Genomic DNA, 19511 nt, shown 5'->3' with positions numbered 1-19511 from the left:
TGAGCACATTGAATGGTGGAGCAGGCTCAGAGGGCTGATTATCCTACTCCTTATTCCTAATTAATATGTTTCTATCTAAATTTCTAACAATTATCAAGTTGCAAAACTGGCTGTTTCTCTCCACAGATACTGACTGAATTGCTGACTATTTGCTGTCTTTGTTGCAATTTTGCTGAATCTACAATATTTTGTTTTTCTAACACTTCCAACAAATAATTCAAGGTGTGAAGTATTTTGATTAAGATCTGTTATTTATCGATTGATCGCATGCTTGCCTACATGTCAACAGCGACTGAAGTGGAAATTTCAACCTGCAAGAAAAGTCTGAAAGTTGCTACACAAGTGCTGGGGGAGGGGTGAATGGGTGGGTGCTGCAACCAGGGCGATGGAATTAAAATTGTTAAATCACAAACATCCCACCAATTGCCACTTTTAACAGGGTCTCTATGGAAAGATGCAGAAATGACCCATGAAACCAAAAGGGCTGCAATTTACATTTGTACAAAGCTACCTGGCAGAGGATTGAATCCTGAATTCTGCTTTGAACCTCCAACTCATGGGCTTTCACAGCTCCTGAAATCAATAAGCTGTGAGTACATGGAAATTGACAAGATATGGGAACTAACACAAATAAAAAAAACAGAAAGTGATGGAAATATTCAGCAAACCTACCAGCATCTATAAGGAGAGAATTGGAGTTCTAATTTCTTTATATTCATCCATGGGATATGGGGGTCACTGATCCAGCATTTATCATAGGGAAGCCAGCCATCTGGCCCATCAAGCCTGCTTGGTCAATCAACCTTACATTTGTTACAATGACCCCAATTCTTTCTGTGATATTTTCCCTGAATCACCCGTAATATTTGTCATCTCTGCCATGTGTGGTATCAAGGAAGGGTTTAAGGATGTTCTCTGTCACCAGTTCTCCTTTGTCTTAGCTTTGACTTGTATCTATCTAGTGACTAGCTGTAGATGATACACCACAGTCGAGTATCGACATGTGAAGTACTGTTCTTAGCTACCAGGAAGATATAGGGACTTCTGTCTTTCCGATATTTAATTGGAGGAGATTTTGACTCATTGAATTGAATTGAATTTTGAATTGAATTTATTGTCACATGTACCGAGGCACAGTGAAAAGCTTTGTCTTGTGAGCAGTACAGGCAGATCATAGAGTTAAGTAACATAGACAGTAAATAATAGGCAAACAGTGGCAAAAACAAAACACAGGTACAGGCGAATGTTAAGAATTTGTGAGTCCATTCAGTATTCTAACATCAATAGGGTAGAAACTGTTGTGAAACTGGCTGATGTGTATGTTTAGGCTTTTGTACCTTCTCCCCAGGGGTAGAGGTTGTAGAAAAACATTGCCAGGGTGATATGGATGTTTAAGAATGCTTGACAGTGGACCTGGTAGATGGATGCTATAAATGGGAGGTTGGCCTTTGTGGTTGTCCGGGCCGAGTTCACCACTCTCTGTAACTCATCCAGGATTGGACGAGGAGTTTTTGATATGAAGGCTATGCTGGTGGTGATGAACAATTCAATCAGGGATTTAAAGAGTACAAGATTTTAACCATGCCTCCGACATGTTAACTTTCTACTTTGCTTGGAGGTTTTTTTTAACACTAAAGGCATGCCAAGGGAGCTCAGTTCTGCATGTTTCTTCAGTCTGCCATTTGCGGGAAGCCTTAGATACTCCCAGCAGTTTGGCTGACCACATCTGCAGGAAGTGCCAACCGTTTAATCAACTTGAGCACTGGGGTTTGGAATTTGAGTGTCAAGGAAGGCTGGCAGTGATATGAACCACATATTTTACAATATAGTCACTGCAGCTGAAGGAAGTGCAGTGAGAGCAGGAATGGGTGACCTTCTGCCGGAAACAAGGGAGACTGGCAGGTACTGAAGATAGCACCAGAGTGCATGTCACTGAAGAGCAGTTTCTCTTTGTTGGAAAATGGTGAGAGTGATGCTTTCTCTGGGGAGTGCAGTTGGAGCCCAGGTGCACATGGAGGGAGCAGAAAGAGAGGAGGAACGATAGTATTAGGACATTCAATAATGAGATGTACTGACCAACGTTTCTGCAGATGTACACATGACTTCAGGTTGGTGTATTGTCTTTCTACGGCTGAGGCCAAAGACGTCATCAAACGGTTGCACTCCGAAGGGGGAGAGAGAACAATCAGCAATCATGGTTCACATTGGGACCAACCGCATAAGCAGAAAGAGGGATGAGTTCCTGCAACACGAACTTAGGGAGCTGGGTAGCAAATTGAAAAGCAATGCCTCAGAAGATGTAATGTTTGGATGAAACTCAGTGCAATGTGTTAGTGTAGGAACAGATAGATAGAGTGGATAACTGCATGTAGCTGAAGAGTTGGAGGAGGAGGGAGGGCTTTAGTATCTTAGATCGTTGAGACTGTTTCTGGCGAAAATGGAACTAGTACAAATCTGGCTAATTATACCTCAATGTCAATGGGCCAACATCCTTGAAATTGGGAGAGGGGGAGGGAGCTGGTGACAGTGTAGTTGGTGGAGGTTTCAGCTGATTTACCAGGAGTCAGCTAAGTTTCTAATGTTCTAATGTTGCATTGGCAAAGCTTTATACTAAACCATAAGAACTAGGAACAGAATGAGGTATATTGTCCCTTTAGCCTGCTCCACATTTCAATAGAATCACAGCAGATCCAACATTCCTCACATTCATTTTCCTGCCCTTTCCCCGTAACCTTGATTCCCTGACTGATCAAGGTTAAGGGACTAGGAGTTGAATATTCCAGAATATAGAATCTTCATGCAAAGCAGGAAGTGTGAAAAAGAGGAGGCGGTGTCACAATACTGATCAAGGAGTTGACTACTAAAATAACGAAGGATGATATTTTAAAAGGTTTCTTAATTGAGGCCATTTGGTAAAACCCAAAAACAAAATGGGCAATCCCATTGTTTGGAATGTACTATAGATTTGCAAATTGTTTCTGGATACAGGAAAAGTGCCAGAGGGCTAGTTAATGTGATAAGATGGGGTAAGGGCTAAATCAGGGAATGTGACTCTAACGTTAATGATATTAATCTGCATTTGGAGAAGCAAGAATTAGTCAAGGGTAATTAGTACGGCTTTTTCAGGGAGGGGTTCATGTATGACAGATTTCATTTGAGCCTTTCAAGGAGATATGTAGATGAGGGGAGTGCCATGAATGCAGTCAACATGGGCTTCAGTAAGGCTTTTGACGAGGTCTCACATGAGAAACTGGTCAAGAAGGAAACTGCCAATGGAATCCTGGGGCATTTGGAATATGGGCTATACAATTTGATTAGCTATGTGAAGCAGAAGGTGATGGTGCAAGGTTGCTTTTGTGACTGGAAGCCTGTGCCCAGGGTTTGGTGCTCAATCCCTTGCTGTTTTTTGCGCACATTAGTTTCTGGACATGAACGTAGGAAGCATGATCAGTACATTTGCAGTTGACACTAAAGCTGGTGGTGTGATAAATAACAGGAAGGAAACCCTTAGATTACAGGATGACATAGACAAACTGGTCAGAGGGTATGAATAATGGCAAATGGAATTCCATTCTGAAAAGTGTTAGGTAGTACATTTTAGGAGGACAAATAAGGCAAAGGAGTACACAATAATCTGAGGATCTGAAGAAGGGCAGAGGAACACAGGGTCTTTGGTGTGCACATCCATCCATCCTTGAAGGCAACAGGAGAGGTGGAGAAAATGCTTAAAAAGGCATTTTGGATACTTGTCTTTATTAGTTGAGGCATTGAATTATGGCCATAAGCATCGTGAGATGTGGAAATGAGCACTTTCTTTGCAGTGAAAGTGGGGATTTACTGGTGGAAATGCAATCTATGAGAGGCAACACAGATCTTTGTCCTTTTGCCTTTTGTCCTTCTGGGCATCCCACGTCACTTGACAGACAGCACTAACTCAGGATGCAATTGGTGTCCAGGCCAACTGAGTCTGGTGTCATGGCCTCATAGTCCATGCTATTTAAGAACAGACTGCTCTCCTTTCTACCACACAGGCTACCGACACCTCCAGGACACCGTCCATGAAAAATAGAGTGAGCTTTCCTTTCTTCTGAGCCATGCCTTAAATATTAAGGATTGAACAAAACACTATTGAACATCACTGGTGGAGGGAGGGGACGTTCGTGGATGTGGTGCCTATCAAATGGGCTTATTTGTCCTGGATGGAACACCGGAAGCTGAGGGGACCTTATAGAGGTTTATAAAATCATGAGAGGCATGAATAGGATAAATAGACAAGGTGTTTTCCCTGGGGTGGGGGAGTCCAGAATTTCATAGGTTCAGGGTGAGGGGGGAAAAATATAAAAGGGACCTAAGGGGAAACATTTTCAAGTAGAGGGTGGTGTGTTTATGGAATGACTGCCAGAGGAAGTGGTGGAGGCTGGTACAATTACAGCATTTAAAAGGCATCTAGATGGGTATATGAATAGAAAGGGTTTAGAGGGATACGGGCTAAGTGCTGGCAAATGGGTCTAGATTAGTTTAGGATATCTGGTCAGCATGATGAGTTGGGCCGAAGGTTCTATTTCTGTGCTGTACATCTCTATGATTCTATGACTCTCAGCTTCTTGAGTTTTGATGGAGCTGCATCCATCAGGCAAGTGGAGAGGATTCAACCACATTCCTAACTTGAGTCTTGTAGATGGTGGGCAGACTTTGGGGACTCAGGAGATGAATTATTCACCTCAATATTCCTAGCCTCTGATCTGCTCTTGTGGCTACTGTGTTTATGTGGTGAGTCCAGCTGAGTTTCTGGTCAATGGTAATCCCCAGGTAACATCATTGAATGTCAAAGGGCTGTTGTTAGATTGTCTCTTCTTGAAGAAAGTCACTGCCTGGCATTTGTGTGTCAGCAGGATCTTGCTTGGATCTTCTTGTCTTTGAACTGGGCTGGGTTTTAAATTTAGCGGCAGAGTGAGAAAGCCGGGGGATCCAGCAGTGAATGAGTGCCCAACAACTCAGTGTAATAACTGGTGAGATAAAGAACGATTATTTCATGAGAAACATCACTCCAAGTCACTCCATCACAAATCTCATTCAACAATAGATTTTGACTAAAAACAGAAAAAATTCCAATCTTTGCATTTGGGTGAGTGAAATTGTCACAGGCTCAAAGTTTTCTGCCTCTTTGATGATCTGGAAGTTTCCTTGACTCTTCAAAAGATCCTGCCTTGAGAATGTCCAGATTGCTACTCGAAGATATTTCCAAATGAAACCAAGGCCCCAATTTATGCATTGGCGAATACTCCAGGTGTCTGGGCTAATATTTATCTTTTGGCCAATATCTAAACCAGACGAGCTTATTATGTGTGGGAGTGCTGTTCATGAAATCTTGCTCCGCACACATGAGCTGCCATTTTGCTACATTATCCCAGAGCCCATCTCAGACTCATTGGACAAAATGGCCTCTTTCGGAGCTTTGGTTTCCTATGATTCACTGAGAATCTGTTAACAATGCTTTCTTGGCTCTAAAGATGCCTGAAACATCCTGAGGTCATAAAGGGGGCCATGTTAATGAGTATCATTTGTAATTTCTAATGCACATTAACATATTATCCTCCATGAATTTGATTCGAACGGCTAATTGCAAGGTTTTAAATAATTAAATCCTTTGTGTTGGCTCCAATTGCTTACTCATTGACTTCTGTAGGTGTCCTCTGGGAGATAAATGTTGTTTGAGATGAAAAGTATACCATAAAACTGGCTTTGACTGTCAAGAGTAGGCAATGAATGTTTTGTGCCAAATGGACATTAGCTTCCAGATCGATTTTGTGGGAGCATGAACACAGTTGAATCTGCTGTGCTGCTTGCTTAGAGGATTCCCAAAAGCTGACTCAGGACAAAGAGGATGGCAAACATCAACTAATCTGTAAAGGTCTTGACATCACTTCAGTTTATAATCTCCATGTTGCTCATGAGAGGTAATGTGCCAGCGATTTTTACTCAGTGGCAAAGCGTTGACTGCGTGGTACTGCAGAAACTTATATGTTCATACGCAATCGAAAGAAAGAAGCCTTCAGGATTCAATATTGAGTTGAACACCTTTAGGACTTGAACATCTCTTATGTCCCTTACCCAAGCGCTGTCATGACATTGGCTTCTTAAAGCACATCCAAACTACTCCCATTGGGTGAAAGTGAGGACTGCAGATGCTGGAGATCAGAGCTGAAAATGTGTTGCTGGAAAAGCGCAGCAGGTAAGGCAGCATCCAGGGTGCAGGAGAATTGACATTTCGGGCATGAGCCCTTCCCTGAAACACCATCATCCATCCCTTTGCCTAACTATCGTTCTCTCTCTCAGAGATCTATCTCCACCTATCTACGCAGTCCTTTACCCCACTTCTCCTCAGCTCCCCATTCTATCCCCATATTCAAGTGCCATATCCTTACAGACCCTGGCATCATAGAACATAGAACATAGAACAATACAGCGCAGAATAGGCCATTTGGCCCTCCATGTTGCATCGACCTGTGGACTATTCTCAGCTCATCCCCCTACACTATCCCATCACGATCTATGTGCGTATCTAAGGATTGTTTAAATCTCCCAAATGTGGCTGAGTTAACTACATTCTACGCTCGTCACTCTCTGTGTATAGAACCTGCCTCTGACATTTGTCTTAAATGTATCACCCCTCAATTTGTAGTTATGCCCCCTTGTACAAGCTGACGTTATCATCCTAGGAAAAAGATTTTCACTGTCTACCCTTATGTAATCCTCTGATCATTTTGTATGTCTCTATCAAATTCCCTCTTAGCCTTCTTTCTTCCAATGAGAACAGACCCAAGTCTCTCAGCCTTTCCTCATAAGACCTTCCCTCCAGACCAGGCAACATCCTGGTAAATCTCCTCTGCACCTTTTCCAATGCTTCCACATCCTTCCCGAAATATGGCGACCAGAACTGTACAGAATTTCCGCAGTGCATTTGCAGATGGTGCACACTGCTGCTAGTGAGCGTTGTAGTGAAAGGAGTCAATGTTTGTGCATGTGGTGACAATCATGCAGGATGCCTTTTGGATGGTCTCAGATTTCTTGAGTGTTACACTCATCAAGGCATGTGGGGAGTATTCCTACACACTCCTACCTTGTATCTTACAGATGGTGGACAGGCTTTAGTGAGTGAGGAGGTGAGTCACTCATTGCAACATTCCTAGCTTCTGACCTATGTTGAAGCTACTGTATTTATTTGGCTGATCCAGTTCAATATGGAGAGTGTGGTGCTGCAAAAGCACAGCCGGTCAGGCAGCATCCAAGGAGCAGGAAAATCGATGTTTCAGGTATAAGCCCTTCTTCCAGTCAATAGCAACCTCCAGATGTGAATAGTTGGGGATTTTGGGGCAATGTTCCTGAATATCATGGATTGATGGTTAGATTGTCTCTTATTGTAGATGATCATTGCCAGGCATATATGTGGTGTAGGTATTCAGAGATATGGGCTAAAGGCAGGTAAATGGAGTTAGTCCACAGAACTTATTGAATGACAGAACAGGATCAAGGGGCTGAATGGCCTACTTCGGTTACTATGTTCCTCAAAGCATTGAGTATAGTAGCTGGGAGGTCCTGTTGTAGCTGTACAGGACATTGGTTAGGCCATTTTTGGAATATTGAGTGCATTTCTGGTTTCCATCCTATCAAATGATGTAGTGAATCTTGAAGGGACTCATAAAAGATTAAGAGCAAAAGACATAAGAGCAGAAATTAGTATCTGCTCCACCATTCAATCATGGATGATAAGTTTCTCAATCCCCAATCTTCCGTTTTCTACCTGTAACCCTTGATCCCCTTGATACTGAAGAAATGATGTATCTCAGTCTTAAATATACTCAATTATCTGGCCTCCACAGCCTTCTGTGGCAATGAATTCCATTGATTCACCATTCTCTAGCTGAAGAAGTTTCTCCTTATATCCATACTAAAAAATCTTCTCTTTGCTGTAAGGTTATGCCCTCAGGTCCAAGTCTCTTCGACCAGTGGAAACATCTTCTCAACATCTACTGTCTCCAGGCCAGTCAGTATTCTGTATCTTTCAAGGATGTTAAAGTATGTGGCCAGGGTTGGAGGATTTGAGCTATAGGGAGAGGTTGAATAGGCTGGGGCTGTTTTCCCTGGAGCATCAAAGGCAGAGCGGTGACCTTATGGAGGGTTATACAATCCATGAGAGGCATGGATAGGGTAAATAAACAAGGTCTTTTCCATGGAGTGGGGGAGTCTAGAACTAGAGGGCATAGGCTGACGGTGAGAGGGGAAAAATTTAGACGGGACCTAAGGGGCAATTTTTTCACGCAAAGGGTGGTGCGTGTATGGAATGAGCTGCCAAAGAAAATGGCGGAGGTTGGTACAATTACAACATTTAAAACGCATCTGGATGGGTGTATGAATAGGAAGGGTTTAAAGGGATATGGACCAAGTGCTGGCAAATGGGATTAGGTTAGTTCAGGATATCTGGTCGGCATGGACAAGTTGGACTAAAGGGTCTGTTTCTGTGCTCTACATCTCTATGACTCTGTGACTCTGTGATTCTATGGTTCTGAATCTATGACTCTATATATCTTCAGATGCACACTAGAACTCAGCAGGGAAGAGGTGAACCTGATGAATATTATTTTCCACTTGTCAGCCCAAACCTGCATATTATCCAGGTTTTGCTGCATTTGGACATGGACTGCTTCAGTATTGGAGGAGTTGTGGATGCTGCTGAATATTATGGAATTGTCAATGAACATCCCCTTTTCAGAATTTACAATGGAAATTGGGTCATTGGTGAAGGAGATTCTGTGATTTTCCTACATTGTTAGTTTTTGCTTTGTGATTTTTCCTAACTGGCCACATAATTGCGTCAAAATTAATTATACAATGTTAAGAGAAATGGTCCATAACTTTACTGAGTACATTGCAGGAAGTAAATAAAGCCAGTTAATGGAAGGGGGAAATGGATCAATCATAAAACAAACTAGACCATGGCAAGAATCAAGAGTGCGGTGCTGGAAAAACACAGCAGATCAGGCAGCATCCGAGGAGCAGAAGAATCATCAGGAAGGGCTTATGCCCAAATTGTCGATTCTCCTGCTCTTTGGATGCTGCCTGACTTGATGAGCTTTTCCAGCAGCACACTCTCGACTCTGATCTCCAACATCTGCAGTCCTCACTTTCTCCCAGATCAGTGGCAAGCTTGTTTCAAGGAATCAATATGGAGAAAGGGTTTGTTATATCAGAACCACAAAGGGGACAAGCAGATCATTGACAATTCTGTATAGTTGCACGGAGGGTTCTATTTTTATTTATTTATCAAAACTAGATAAGAGTTTAATCCAACAAAACCACTGGATATCAATGTATATTAGGCAAATACATGAAACTTCAGAAATTGGTTTGAATTAGTGTGAAATATGACAATTTGGATTGATGTACTAACCCACGATGAGATGCAGAAAAATTAAGTCATGTGGCAAAACTGCAGTTATCTCTGTAGGAAAACCAATGAAAAGTTTTAAAGAGGACCGAAAAGATGATAAGAACATAAGATCTTGGTGTATTGTAGGTGTATTTTAGACTCTTGTGCCTGTTCCACCATTCAATAATACCATGGTTGATCTGATCTCAACTCCATTCCCTTTTGACCTCCATAACCCCTGACTTCCATGTCAATCAATAATCTGTCCAACTCATCTTTAAACACAATCAACGATCCAGGCTGCCATTGCTCTCTGGGGAAGAGTATTCATTATTGAAATCCTGAAAGATGAAGTTCCTCCCAATATCCATCTTAGCAGAGGCACAATGGGCTGAATGCCTCCTTCTATGTGGTAGCAATTCTGTGATTCTGTGATGTCTTACAATCTGTCCTAGTTGTCAACGAGATCTTTGACACACATTGGGCCCAGTACTGACTGTTCACCAAAGTAGACCTGATTGGAAATATTACTACTTAAAGAGGACACTTCAATAAATGTCGCCAAATAGAGGTAATTGGAACAACAGAAAGAGATTTTAGCTTTCAAAAAGGTTGTAAGGACAGAAGGGGGGATGTAGATTAGATTAGATTCCCTACGGTGTGGAAACAGGCCCTTCAGCCCAATAAGTCCACACCGAGCCTCCGAAGAGTAACCCATCAAGACCCATTTCTCTCTGACTAATACACCTAACGTTATGGGCAATTTAGCATGGCCAATTCACCTGACCTGCACATCTTTGGACTGTAGCAAGAAACTGGAGCACCTGGAGGAAACCCATGCAGACACGGGCAGAATGTGCAAACTTCACACAGACAGTCACCCAAGGCTGGAATCGAACCTGGGACCCTAGTGCTGTGAGGCAGCAGTGCTAACCACTGAGCCACCGTGCTGCCCTGTATTAATTGGAACAGAGGCCAGCTGGATTTCATTGAATATAAGATCCTTGATTGATCTGTTAACCTGGGCCAATCAGGGAACCCTGGCTGACAGATGTAAACAGGGGATTCAGAGAGTCTCCCCAGTGTAGGGACTGGCTCTGAGCTGGCAAGTCAGAGCCCATGTACTGTGCACAATGTAAATAAAGGATGACTTGCCCTCTTATTTCAAGGGACTCTTGTGGAGCAGTGGAAGTGATCCTACCTCTGAACCAAAAGATACAACTCCAGGCTGAAGTCCTACCTGGTGTGTCATAACATGTCGAAGCAGGTTGATTTTAAACAAAAAGCTGAATGATACAAGGTGGTCATAAAGCTGGGCTAGCAATTCACAGGCTGAGAATATCACACTGAGAACCGGAGTTCTAATTCATGGTAGTGGAGGGATTTAAAGTCAATAAAATAATGAAAATCTGAAATGGTAAAATAGTTTGTGTAAAGATTGTGAAGCTATCACTGGTTCACTGATGTTATATGGATCATCTGTATTTATTCTTTCATTTGCTTTAGTGGCAGCTTGCTAGCAATGGTGAGTTCAGGTGAATTTGAGATCTTGCCTTGTCAACTCTCTCAAGTCCATCTGGTTCATTAATGCCCTTTAGGGAAGGAACATGTCACATATCTCTCCTGCATCTGGTCTACATGTAACTCCAGACCCACAGCAATGTGGCTGACTCCTAACTGCCCTCTGGGCAATTAGGGTTCAGCAATAAATACTGGTCTAGCAGCAATGCCCTCATCTCGTGAATTAATTTTTTTAAAAAAACTGTGATTCTGGTCAGTCCTACATGTGACTCTAGACTTACTGCAATGTGGCTTTAAACTGTTCTCTGGACAGCTAGGGATGGGAGATAAATACTGGGCCAGCCAGAGATGTTCACATCTCATAAACAAATTTTTAAAATGAGATGGAATAAAGAAGACTGAGGCAGAATAAATTCGGCAAGTAATTTATTTTCCTTTTTTTCTGGCTAAAACAGTCTTCATCAACCTCTGTAATTGTTTCCATGAATCAAGTCCTGATTTTATGTCTGAGCAAACATTTATTGATGAGAAATATATTGCTGCATGAATATGGCATTAAATGCGACATGCCTTTCACAATTTATCACAGCTTTTTAAAATGGGGCGCAATGGCTGTCTGTTTAATCCAGTCGCTTAACCTCAACTGCACTGTAGCACCCACACGGGCAAGAAAGCATTGATATGCTTGTGGCCACACACTGGAAGATAATGTGAGCTCAAAAACATCAAGAACAAGATAACACGTCAGTCTGCACCTTGGTGCCTTTTTTCTATCCATCTGATTATTTGTTTTAATGCTTTCTCCATTGCTAACACCTTCCTTTACGACAGCTACATGCCCAAGACTGGTCTGGGATGGCCTAGTGTTATTATTACTAGGCTATTAGTCTGGAGATCCAGGTAATGCTCTGAGGACCTGGTTCAAATCTCATTATAGGAGATGATGGAATTGTAATTCCATAATAATCTAAAATTAAGAATCTAATGATGACCATGAACCCATTGCCAATTGTCAGGAAAAATCCATCTGACTCATTAATGTCCTTTAGGGAAGGGAACTTGTCTGACCTACATGTGACTCCAGACCCACAGCAATGTAATTGACTCTCAACTGCCCTCTGGGAAACTAGGGATGGACAATAAATGCTGACCTAGCCAGGGATAACCACATATTATGAATGAATACAATATGGCAGGTCTTGTGCAGAATTGGAGGCAACAATTAGTTAGCAGGTGGTGTGCAGTCACAGTGAGTTTGAACTTATTAAGAGATTGGGAGATGGGGAGAGGGCTAATGATTGAATTGCTGACATGGTGATCCAGAGGTTCATGACCAACATTCTGTAGCTCTATTTCCACCACAGCAACTGTTGGAAGTTGAATTCAATGAACAACTCCTGAAAATAAAGTTGGCCTCAGTGATGGGGTCTACAACAATTATCGTTGTTCATTGTAAAAACATATTGAGTTCACTGATGTCCCTGGCAGAAGAATCTGCCATCCTTCTCTGGTCTGGCCAACATGTGACACCAGATTCGTAGCAATGTGGTCGATCGCAATTGTACTCAGCCTGAGGGCAATCAGAGATGATCCATAGGTTCCTGCCATTACAGTAACGGTAAAATTGGAGGAAAATAATCATATCAAAATAAATGCATTATCGGCACAAAGACAGTAAGGGATATGATCTTATAGTCATTATAGAAGCAGGGAGATCAAGGCTGGGAGCATAATATTCAAATGTATGTGACTTTTCAAAAAGACAGGTAGGAAGGAGTGAGGTGTGGGGTGCCTTTTTTGGTACAAAATGAAATAGTACAATGAAAGAATTAATTTTGGATCAAAAGGTGTACATTCCATCTGGACGATAGTAAGAAATAAACAGGGGGAGAGGACACTGGTAGAAATAGTCTACAGACCCCTAACAGTATCTATACAATAGGACACAGAATAAATCAGAGATGATGTGAATATGCAAAAGAGGCAATATATAATGGGTGATTTTAATCTCTATGTAGGTTGGGTGAAGTCAGATTCCATGGGGAAGAATTCATAGTGTATTTGGGGCAGTTTCTTAGAACAACATATTGTGGATTCAGCCAGGGATCAGTTTGTTTGGATGTACTAATGTGTCATGTGACATGGTTAATGAATAATTGCAGAATTAACGATTCCCCAAGAAACAGCAGACATAACATAATAGAATTTAGTGTTCAGTTTGAGGGGGATATCTGGACTGGCAACAACATTGCTAAACTTAAAGGCAAATGCTAAGGAATGAGGGCAGATTTGCCCAGAGAATTGACATGAAATGTGGCTGAGATTGGTGGGAAACCACAAGGTCAGGAAGTTTGGAAGCACCAAAAAATGACTTAAAAAAGGAATAAATAAAAAAGGGTCAACTAGCAGGTAAAATAAAAGTGACAAATGCGCGACTGTTCAAATATGTAAAAAGGAAGAGAAGCATCAAAATGAACATAGGCGATTTGGAGAACGAGATGGAGGAAATAATTGGGAACCAGCAAATGGCAGGGAAGTTGAGTATATATTCTCCATTAGTCTTCATGGTGGAGGACACTGACAGCATTCCTAAAAAAATACAAAATCAAGGGGCAACAGGTAGGGAGGACAAAATGCAATAAATATCACTGGAAGTGCTATAGGGAAACTAATAGGGTTAAAAATGAAAATGATCCTGATTCTAATAGGTAATACCCGTAGTATATTAAAAGAAATGGCTACAAAAATAATGGATGTGATAGTGTCTTTGGTTCCTGGAAAAGTCCCATAAATTAGAAAACAGTCAATGTGATGCCCTTGTTCAAAAAAAGAGGGACAAAATAAGAGGTAATTATAGGCCAGTTAGTTTAATATGTCGTTGGGAAAATATTAGAGTTGATTATAGAGGATTTAATGCAGTTAGAAATACAGACTATGATCAAGAATGAGTTGGCATGAACTCACGAAAGGGGGCTAACATGCCTGACAAATATATTAGGATTCTTTAGATAGAAACATAGACATGAGGAGCAGGAATAGGTCAATCATCCCTTTGAGCCTACCATTCAGTGACCATGGCTGAGCCTCTACCTTAATGCTATGTTCCCACATTCTCCCCATAACTCTTGATGCCTTTAAATCCTCCCTGCATCTAGTTTGCCCCAATCCTGTTAGAATTGGATATGTTCCAATCAGTTCCCTTCTCATTCTTCTAAACACTGGTGAATGCAACCCCAGTTGAACTAATTGGACAGCTCCAGGTATCAGCCTGGTGAACCTCTGCTGCACACTCTCTATGGCACATACATCCAAGTAGGGTGACCAAAGCTGCAAACAGTACGGCACGGGGGCACAGTGGTTAGCACTGCTGCCTCACAGCGCCAGAGACCGGGGTTCAATTCCTGCCTCGGGCTACTGTCTGTGTGGAGTTTGCACATTCTTCCTGTGTCTGCGTGGGTTTTCTCCGGGTGCTCCGGTTTCCTCCCACAGTCCAAAGATGTGCAGGTTAGGTGAATTGGCCATGCTAAATTGTCCGTAGTGTTAGGTGAAGGGGTAAATCTTTGGAGGGTCGGTGTGGGCTTGTTGGGCTGAAGGGCCTATTTCCACACTTTAAATAATCTAATCTACTCTAAGTATGGATTCCCGAAAGCCCTGTATAAATGCAGTAAGTTATCCCTAACAAAAACAAATTGCTGGAAAAGCTCAACAGGTCTGGCAGCATCTGGTAAGTTATCCCTACTTTTAATCCTCTCACAATGAAGGCCAATATACCATTTACCTTCTTAATTGCTTCCTTGAGGATCTAACAGGCAGCATAGGCAAGGGGGAGCCAGTACGTGTAATATATTTGGATTTACAAAAAGCTTTTAATACTGAATATTAGACTACTTATGAGAGCTCACGGTGTGGCAATTTAACATGGATGGAGAATTGGCTAATTAATTGAGTCGGCATACAGAAGACATTTTCAGATGGCAACCTAGTGGAGTGCTACAGGGAATAGTGCTGGGCCCACAATTATTTACAATATATATGATAAGTTGGATGAGGAAAATGAATGTACTTTCGCCATGTTTATAGATGGCAGAAAAATAGGTGGGAAAGCAAGTGATGCGGATGACACAAAGAGTCTACAGAGGGATAATGGACAAAGACTTGGCCGATGGAATGTAATGTGGTAAAATTAGGTTATGCCCTTTGGAGGTTATGCTCTTTGGAAAATAAAGGGACTTGTGCATGAATCACAAAAAGTTGAGTGGGCATCTAAGTTGAGTGGGCAATAGGGAAGGCAAATAGAATTTGACATCAAAATGGAGAAGTCAAAAAAGGGAAGCCTTTGAAAAGCTAGCCAAAAACACACCCAGAATATTGTGAAAGCATTTAGTCATCTTGTCTAGAATCTCTACAGTGCAGGCAGAGGCCATTAGGTCAGCATCAACCCTCTGAAGAGCATCCCATCCTGTAACCCCATATTTCTCATGGCTAATCCACTGAGCCTGGATAGCTACAGAGCAATTTAGCATCGCCAATGCACCAAGCATGCACATCTTTGGATTGTAGGAGGAAACCAGCGCCCCTAGCAAAAACCCACACAGATACAGGGATAACATGCAGAATCAACACAGACAGTTGACCAACACTGGAATTGAACCCTTGCCCTTGGCACTATGAAGTAGCAGTGCTAACCATTACACCACCATTCTGTCATCAGTTAAATACATTAATTGTCTAGATGCACTGGCATTGGTGATAGGCCAAATAGATTTCACTAGCATGATCCTAGACATACTGGGATTGTCTGATGAGAAGTGTTTGAGTTGGTTGGGCCTGCATTCATTGGGGTTTAGTTGAATAGAAGGAGATCTAATTGAAATATATAAGATCCTTAACAGCTTGACAGGAAAGATGTAGAGTGAATGTTTCGCCTTGTGGGACAATCTAGGACTGGGCGCATAATTGCACAATATGGAGACCCCATTTCTCCGAGAAATGAGAAGAAGCAATTCTGAAAAAGAACCAAACTGGACTCAAAACATTAACTCTGTTTTTCTCTCCACAAATGCTGACAGAACTGCTGAGTTTCCCCAGCAGTCTCTTTATTTAATGGGGGGAAGGGGGCAAATTTCATCTCTCAAAGGGTAAATTGTTAAATCCTTACCCCAAATACCATCAAGGTGCAGTTGGCAAAAATAGTCAATGCTGAGATAGACCAATTTTAAATCAGTAAGGGAATCAAGGGTTAGATGGAAAATGCAGGAAAGTGGAGTTGAGGACTATCGATTAGCCACGTTTTGTTGAATAATGGAACAGATTTGATGGGCCAAATGACCAACATCTGCTCTTACATCTTGTGGTCTTAAAAAAGAACTGCTACAATGACAAAAGATGCAATTTCAATGCAGCAAGGAGAAAATAAAAGCTAAAGTAGGTCACCTGAGGAACTTGACCTAATTTTAATGCAATACAAGAGCTTTGAGGGCTGTATTTAATATTTATTTATACACCAGCTAAGATTACCATGAAGGACTCTCCTCCTCAATCTCATTTGAGGCATGGTGATCCTCAATGTTTTCGGGACCTGGGTTTGAATCCCATTGTAGCATTTGGTGGAATTTGAATTCAATTTAAAAAAAATTGAGTTAATGATGACTATGAAACCATTGTTTATTGCAGGAAAAACCCATGATCTGGTTGATTCTTAATTGCTCCCTGAGCAATGAGGGAAGAACATTGGCCCACCCAGGAATGCTTACATCCTGTGAATGAATAAGAAAACAAAAAGGCAAGTCTTTCTGAGACTGCAACCCTATGGCCTGGCAGATTGAAGGTGACTTTACTTTAATATTTGTGTATACCTTGGGATAGTTCATATCACCTCCTTCCTAAATTTAACATAAGTTCTAAAGGAAGTTACATTGATTAAGCATGAATACCCTTGAAAATAGATGACCAGGGTAATCTAATTGCAGTGCTATGTGTTTAAAGCCTTTGCCAGGACAGACAGAGCAACCAAATTCCTTTCATGCAAAAGAGGGCACAATCTTGAAATTAGAACTGGCCATTCAGTGATACTCATGTATCTAAAATATCCTGCACTTCTAAAAACATATTGAGAATTAGGGTCCATTGGAAATTTCAAAATTGGGATTGACATAGTTTTGTTAGCAAACCATGTCAAGGGAACCCAGTCAAATGGAGAGGAACGCAGCCGTCATCTAATTGAAGGTAGAGAGAACTGAACGCTCTAACCCTGATCCTGTGTTAACGATCCAAGGAAACATTCAAAATTCACTCAGGAAGTGATAGCGTTGGATATTTTCAAAGCAACGTACGGGATGGAACAACGCAGAAAATGAAGAAGGACTATATGAAACTCGAAAGGTCGACTCTGTTTCCCTCTCCACAGATGCTGCCAGACTTAGAATTTCTTTAGCATTCTCTGTGCTTGTTTAGGATTTTCAAACGTTTGCAGTAATCTGAACATTATATGTCTCAGATGTGTGAATATCTTGAATAAAATATTGCGTTCTTTCAGATCAATTACTTTATATACCATATCAAACAATGCAACTTTGAGGCTGATGAGTTCTCAGCCATACTGCAAACCTGCAATAGCATTCTGCTTCACGACCTTCTATTTTTGATTCATCTTAATCTAGCTGGTGATGGGAAGATAGGAAGTACTCAGTTTAGCATCATCATCAAGATTAGTTGTAGCCTCTGCCACAATAAAGTGAAGCTTCCTTTATCAAAAAGCTTGAACCACATAATCAGAAAAATGCGGCTCAATTGTACAAGAACTGCATTTTTCTTTCCAAAGCCAGGTTTCTTTTATAATTAAGAAGGTCAAGTTGGTGACAGCTTTGGTGACATATCTAATGACAATTGGGTTGAGAGGGTTCAAACTGTATTTCCATTTACACCCAGCTGAAGAAGGTTTCCATCCATTCATTAGCACTCGTTTGAAATACGGTTCCTGTCAGTAGAATGTTTTGTACCGTCCATTCTGGAATAACTTTCTTGGCTCTGGTTTGGAAAGTGGATATATTGGGGCAGGCAGGATCCAGTAAGGGTAAATGAAGATAATTGATGAACCCATACTCAATATAGACATTACATTTTGAGGAACGCAGAAGAACAAGAAGGCAATTCAGCTCTTCAAACCTGCTCTGTTATTCAATTCAATCTATAACCTAATTCATCCATAATAGCCTCAGTTTTCCTGATATTTTATTCAAGAGACATCTTTCAACCTCAGTCCTGGATGTGCTGAAACTGTTCCAGCATCCGCAACCTCTTGGAGAATTTCTCTACTGCCATTGTGAAAAATCTTTACTGATTCCCTTCATTATTGTGTCAGCTTTAATTTTAAGATGATGTCCCCTTGTTCAGGATTTCCTCCTGTCAGAGGAACTTTTTTTTTCTTTGTCTAATTTCCTTCCAGCTTCTTAACTGGCACTAGGCTCATGTTTACATCTAATCTCCAATATTCAATGGCATTACCATCTCTAAATTCCCCATTAACGACATCTGGGGTTCTGGGGTGGGGGCGGAGGAATCAGTTGCCATTAGCAAAAATTGAACTGGACCAACCATATAAATGTCGTGTCAAAACCTGTGGTGCTGGAAAAGCACAGCAGGTCAGGCAGCATTCAAGGAGCAGGAGGGGTGACATTTTGGGTATCAGCCATTGAAGTGTTTATGCCTGAAACATCGATTCTCCTCCTCCTCAGATGCTGCTTGGTTTGCTGTGTTTTTCCAGTCCCACAAGTTTTGACTCTGATCTCCAGCATCTGCAGTCCTCACTTTCTCCAAGCCATATAAATGTGTCCATGAGAGCAGATCAAAAGCTGGCAACTCTGCAGTGAGCAACTCCCCACCTGCCTACCCAAAGTCTGTCCATAATCGACAAGGCACACGCCAGGAGTGTGATAGATTATTCTCCACTTGCCTGACTGAGTGCAGCCCCAACGACACTCAAGAAGCTTGACACCATCCAGGACAAAACAATCCACTTGATTGGCACCATATCCAGCACCTTCAACATTCATTGCCTTCAGCATTATTGCATCATGGTGTCACTGTACACTTTGTAAGTTTTCCATGCTGCTGCACAGACCTCCAAGATTTCTACATAGCAGTGGGTTCTGAAAACAGGGGTCAAGGAAATGACTGAGTGGTATTATCAAGAGTCCGTCAATTCACAGAACCGGGTAATATATAGGGGACCTGGGTTCAAATCTCGCCCTGGCGGATGGTGGAATTTGAACTCACTAATAAATGTGGAATTCAGTGCCTAATAGTGACCATGAAACCGTAGGCAATTGTTTGGAGAAACCTATCCCATGCCCTTTGGGAAGGAGAATGCTGACTTTACCTGGACCCACAATGATAGTTGACCCTTACCTGCCCTCTGGGCAATTAGGAATGGGTATTAAATGTTGGCCGAGCTAGTGACGCTCAAGCCCTGTAAACAAGTAAAAAAAATACATTGGCATGTCAATCGCACAGATCCACCGAGCAGCTGCACAGCCTAGAGAGAGCGTCAATCCTACTCAAGATG

Source organism: Chiloscyllium plagiosum, unplaced genomic scaffold (assembly GCF_037043375.1).
Source record: "Chiloscyllium plagiosum isolate Xiang-an unplaced genomic scaffold, Cpla_swu_hap1 HiC_scaffold_6, whole genome shotgun sequence".
Lineage (NCBI taxonomy): Eukaryota > Metazoa > Chordata > Chondrichthyes > Orectolobiformes > Hemiscylliidae > Chiloscyllium > Chiloscyllium plagiosum.
This window is presented reverse-complemented; position numbering follows the sequence as displayed.